This window comes from Nomascus leucogenys, chromosome 15, assembly GCF_006542625.1.
Source record: "Nomascus leucogenys isolate Asia chromosome 15, Asia_NLE_v1, whole genome shotgun sequence".
Taxonomy (NCBI): domain Eukaryota; kingdom Metazoa; phylum Chordata; class Mammalia; order Primates; family Hylobatidae; genus Nomascus; species Nomascus leucogenys.
In genome coordinates this window covers 69,811,319-69,816,817 of record NC_044395.1, presented here as the reverse complement: position 1 = coordinate 69,816,817, position 5,499 = coordinate 69,811,319, and positions in this window count along the sequence as shown.

Sequence of the window (5,499 nt, the reverse complement as noted above, 5' to 3'; positions counted from 1 at the left end):
AAAAAAAAAAAAAAAAAAAAAAAAAGACACATACACACGTATGTTTATTGTGGCACTGTTCACAATAGCAAAGACTTGGAACCAACCCAAATGCCCATCAATGATAGGCTGGATAAAGAAAATGGGGCACATATACACCATGGAATACTATGCAGCCATAAAAAAGGATGAGTTCATGTCCTTTTCAGGGACATGGATGAAGCTGGAAACCATCATTCTCAGCAAACTAACACAGGAACAGAAAACCAAACACTGCATGTTCTCACTCATAAGTGGGAGTTGAACAATGAGAACACATGGACACTGGAGTGGGGGCATCACACACCGGGGCCTGTTGCAGGGTCGGGGGCTGAGGGAGGGATAGCATTAGGAGAAATACCTAATGTAGATGATGGGTTGATGGGTGAAGCAAACCAACATGGCAAGTGTATACATTTGGGCAATGTAGAGCAGTGCAAAAACTGGTCAGAGGGAACACTATGAGCATGAGCGCGTGCACATGTTTGCACACCTGGGAGTCCACACATGTTCCACAGAGCACTTCACCTCTCTGCTGCCACTGGCCCCCAGCCCCTGTGGCTTGCCCAGCATGCACACCATCACACCTGAGCAACATGCTTAGTTAACCCAGGGGAAGGAGGTAGAGCCCTCAGTGCTCCTGAGGTAGACAGAGGTTACCCATCAGTGTGAGCCACACTGCAGGCATTGTCTCCTTTGGGTGGGGCTGACATAAAGAGATATGGAGCAGGTGGGTTAGGCCTATGCTTTGCTGTATTCTGAGAGACTTGCCACCTTCAGAGTTCTTGTTTCCATACTGCAGAGTTTCCCACTAGGCTCCGAAGGGCCACTCTTTTTCTGGGTCCTCTACCTATGTTGGAGAGGGGAAGGAAAGAGGAACAGGACATATTTATTGGGAGCCCACTTTGTGCCTTTATATATTATTTCAGTCAAATGAGACAGAACCCTGAAAGATGGGTAAACTGAGACTCAGAAAGCATCAGTAACTTGGCCAAGGTCCCATAGCAAGCAAGGGGTGGAGCCAGATTCAAAGCTAAGCCTAGACTCCTCACTTCCCCACTTCCACCAGATACACTTGCTTCAGATACTGAGTTTTCTTTTTTTTCTTTCCATTGTTTCTCCTCTTCTGCTGTCTGAGTTGAGGTCAAAGCCTGTTCTCATCCCGGGAAATGAAACCAAATCATTGCTGACTGTAATGGATCCAAAAGACCCAGGCAACTTTGGAAAACACCAGCAGGGCTGCCATCAGCCCTGTTTCTTGAGGTCATGGTGATGTTGGCAATCACTCTGAAGGAAGAGGACAGAAATATATCTTATCTTTGCTTTAACTGCCAAAGCAGACACAGTCTTCAGGGCTGGGTGCCAAGTCAGGGGTACCATGTAGCCAGAGATCCTGGCACACATCTGGATAGCTGTTTGAAGAATCTTCCTGCCAAAGGGGGTTGGGGTAGTGGTGAGGACATCTGAGGAGGAAAGGGATCCTACAACTATAAGGACAAGGTGGTGCATGACGAGGGTCCTAGGAGTGGCCATTCTAACTTCAGGGTATGGCCAAAGGCAATATGCATGGGTAGGGAGGGAATGGGGAGGAAAATTTCTTGGCAGTCTCCCCTTTATCCTCTGCTCTTCTCCGCTACTTTTCAGGCCTCCAAACCTCAGCACTCATCCTGTTTCTCATTCTTAAAGGCCTCTCTGTTAGCTGAAGACCCAAAAGAGGGTTGCTAGGAGAATAGGTTGTAAGCCTAGATCCACAAATAGCCATCAGACAGGAAGGGTCTGCCTACAGGGGCATCAGCTCAGAGGAAAGCAGAGCTGAAACACAGTGATAATGTCATTTGAGTCTTTGGATCCAGCCATGCCTGAAGCCCTGCACTTTTAAATTAAGGGGACCAAAAATTTGCATTTTCACATAAGAAATTTTCAACTGGGTATCTGTCCCTTATAAGAAGAATAACATGAATAGCATTCTAACTGAAACAGTACTGGATTTTCTAGTATGATTTTCAAGTACAGATCTTCTATAACAGCCAAGGGAAGATGCAGAGAACTTTAGGATAGAGCTATTGCACATGGAAAATCCAGAATCTGGAGACACTGAAGAGAGGAATAGAGCTGGCCAGCCCCTGCCTCAGGAGGCCTCTACTCTAGGGATAGGGTAACATGCTCAAGTCTGGCTTCATGTCTGAAGCTCTGTAGAGAAGCCTAGAGAAAGGATAGGCCAGCCCCAATTTGAGGGTTCTGCAACCTACAGTTTTTCCTGAAGTTATTCCAGGTAATGATGGTTGCTACCTTCTGCTGAGCCTATGCTACATGACCAATGTATTACACTATCTATCATTTTATTTCTCACAGCAGCCCTGAGAAGTAGAGATATTGGCACAATTTTCTAGATGAAGAACTGAAAGCTCACAATGGTGCAGTAACTAACTAGTCACATAGCTAGTAAGCAGCAGAGCAGGGAATTCAAATCTAGTGTATTAGACTCCAAAACCTGTGTTTTTAACAACCATATTGTATGTTACTTCCTCCAAGATGGGTCAATGAGTCAGGGGACGTTGATTGGCTATATGGATAATTAATAATAATCTTTTCTGTTGGTACAGCCCTAGAGAGTTTACAAAGCACAATTGTATATGCAATCTCAGTACATCCATTTTACAGATATGGAAACTGAGGCTCAGAGGTAGGAAGTGATTTACTCAAAGTCATTTGGGCAAACAGGATAAACCACCCAGAGATAACTCCTTAAACTAAGCAGGCAGTCTGTAGTCTGCGAATACTCATAGTGTGTGGGGGGAGGAAGGAGCTGGCCTCACCACACTGAATGATGCTTGAGGGCAGTGATGGTATCAGTCTGTCCAAGGAAGGTCTCAGACAGGTGAGGGGACCAACAGGTATTGCAGCCAGCTGCAGAACACAAATCCCACTACACCAAAGGGCTCTGAATTCACAAAAAGATTCCCAGTTCCAGCCAGGCACCATTTATTTTTCAGCAACACTTGATATGGGCAAACTCCAGTTCAACTAGAGAGATTCAGCTTCCTGGTGTTCCCAGGGGGATCTAGCTCTGAAAAGAGCCCCTTTCTTCTGTCAGGACATCCTCAGCAAAAAAGGCTGCAGGTCTGAGCTGAGCAGCCTGGAGAGTGGGGATTCCAGTTCCCCCCGAGAGTGTCTACGTGCCTGGCTTCCTCCCTGAGGAAAGTCGCTGTCCCAGCCCAAGCCCTAGGGCCCCTCACTGTTGGACCTGCCCTGATGCTTTGCCAAACTCAGAGGCACCTGTCCTAGACAGACAAGGCAAAGCTGACTTTCACTGTTCCCTGGGTGATCCGCACCTGGAGGAGTGATCAGGCAGGGATGCAGGTGATGGGACAGAAGGGGCCAGGGCAGCCATTGTTGTTCACTGCTGAAAGTGTGCCAGGGGACTGGAAGGTGAATAGCAATCCCATCTGTCTCCTAGAGACCCTGTCCTCTGTGTGTAGGGGAGAGTAGGGGATGGGTACACAGGGAGGAATCCAGCCCTGGGGCTTCCTTGAAGCCAAGTGAGCAGCCTTCTGGATTTGTTTTCCCACAGTCTTTGAAACTGGGGCAAGTTTTGAAGGCAGAACAGAGTAAAAGAAGCAGCTTCATGAGGCCAAACCCAGTCTCTCCAGGTCTAGGTAGTCCAGCACAGGTTCTGGGAGTAGATGCCAGCTCTACCATTTGATTTCTTTGGTATGATCTTAACTTTTTGCCATCCTTTCACTAGTATTTATTGAGAACCCTCTGCATATTAGGGCATCAATGCTAAGCAGAAAATGGATTCAGTCACCTTTCTGGAGGTTCCAATCAGTGGGAGAGACAAATATTAATCCAACAACCAGTACCCCTCTACCCCTACCCCCACAGAAAGTGTGAACTGCCCAAGAGATAGATAGTATATACTTAGAGAGACTTCACCCTCTCTGGAAGGTCAGAGAAAGCTTTCCTAAAGAAATGATAATGGAGCTGAGGTCTGGAAGAAGCATAGGAGTTTCCTGAAGAGGGTAGGAGGGGGCACTGCACACAGGGAACAGGACAGTCAAAGGCAGGCCATTTGGCAACAGGTGACTGGAAGGAACTGGAAGAAGGCCCCTGAGGCTGAAGTACAGAGTGAATTGCAGGGTCTAGGCAGACCATGCAAGAATGTGGGTTTCTCCTAAGAGCAATAGGAAGCCTTCTGAAGTGCTCTTAGCAGGGAAGTGAGATGATCACACTTATCGTTTGAGAAGATTACTCTGGCAGCACAGTGAACAACGTATTGGAGTGGAACCAAGGAGCATTCAGGAGGCCAGACAGAAGGTATCAGGTATTTGCCTGTAAAATGGGGGTGATGAGAATACTATCCTACAAGCTGTGGCCAGGATCCAATGAGATACTGCATTTTAAGTGTCTATTCTAGTACCTGGCACATAGTAAAGGTCCAGTAAGCGTCGATATTGTTACTTTTATCATTGGTTATTTGCAGAGTGCACATATTTCTTATCCAGGTCTGCTCCTGTGTGATGGGGTGGAGGGGGTAGTTGTGGTTTCCAGAGTGGAAACGTGATTTGTGTCAAATCACAACGTCGAGACCAGAATCCAGGATGCCTGAAGGCCCGATCAGAATGTTTTAAAAGTATGGATTATTCAGGAAGAAAACGGGTTCCAATTGCTCCTACTAAGGACGCTGGAGGGATGGTGAACGATCCTTCAGATGGTAAGCCCTAGCACTTATTGAGAAAAACAGGTGCTTCTTTGGTCGGAGAGCAGGTGTAGAGCTCGCAGCCGCGTGCGCTCCCGCGGAGGCGAGGGACCCTCGCCACTCCCCCGCCCCACGCCTACCCGCGGGCTTCCGACTGCACCTGCTCCCCCGGCTCGGAAACGCGGGCCGGGTGCCGGGCTGCAGGCGGAGGGTGCCCGGGGGAGGAGGTCCCGAAAGCTTCCTCCACAAGCCTGCACAGGCTGCCCCCTCCCCAGTCACGTGGCCTGGTGGGTGGAGACCTACCTGAAGTTGGAGAAATCCCGAGCGCTCCCAACTGCGGAGAGAGTCGCCAGTCCTCCGGGACCGGGCGGTGGACACTGGAGCCCAGGCTGGCGGCGTGGAGGTGAGTTTCTGAGAAGCCGAGCAGTGGCGCGGGCGGCGGGACTCGAGGCATGGCCCGGCTGTCGGTGATCCCCGGGTCGGCCACGGCGTGGACAGGTGAGCAGGCACCCGCGGCCAGCGACAGAGATGGCCGAGGCTGCCGGGGCATCGGGCCCCAGAGCGCACGCCCGTCCAGGGGATGCGGGGCCCCCACGCAGGAGGGGGCGGTTGGGTGAAGAGGCCGCGGTGGATTCTCGGCCTGCCGGGTCAGTCCCACCAGCGCCGCCGCCTCCTCGCCGGCTTTGCCACCGGGCGAGCAGGGGACGCGAGACGCTGGGGAGCCGCGCGGGGCGTGGACTCTGTGCCGGCCCCGCCCCCCGCGCGCGCACTGGCTGCTCCCC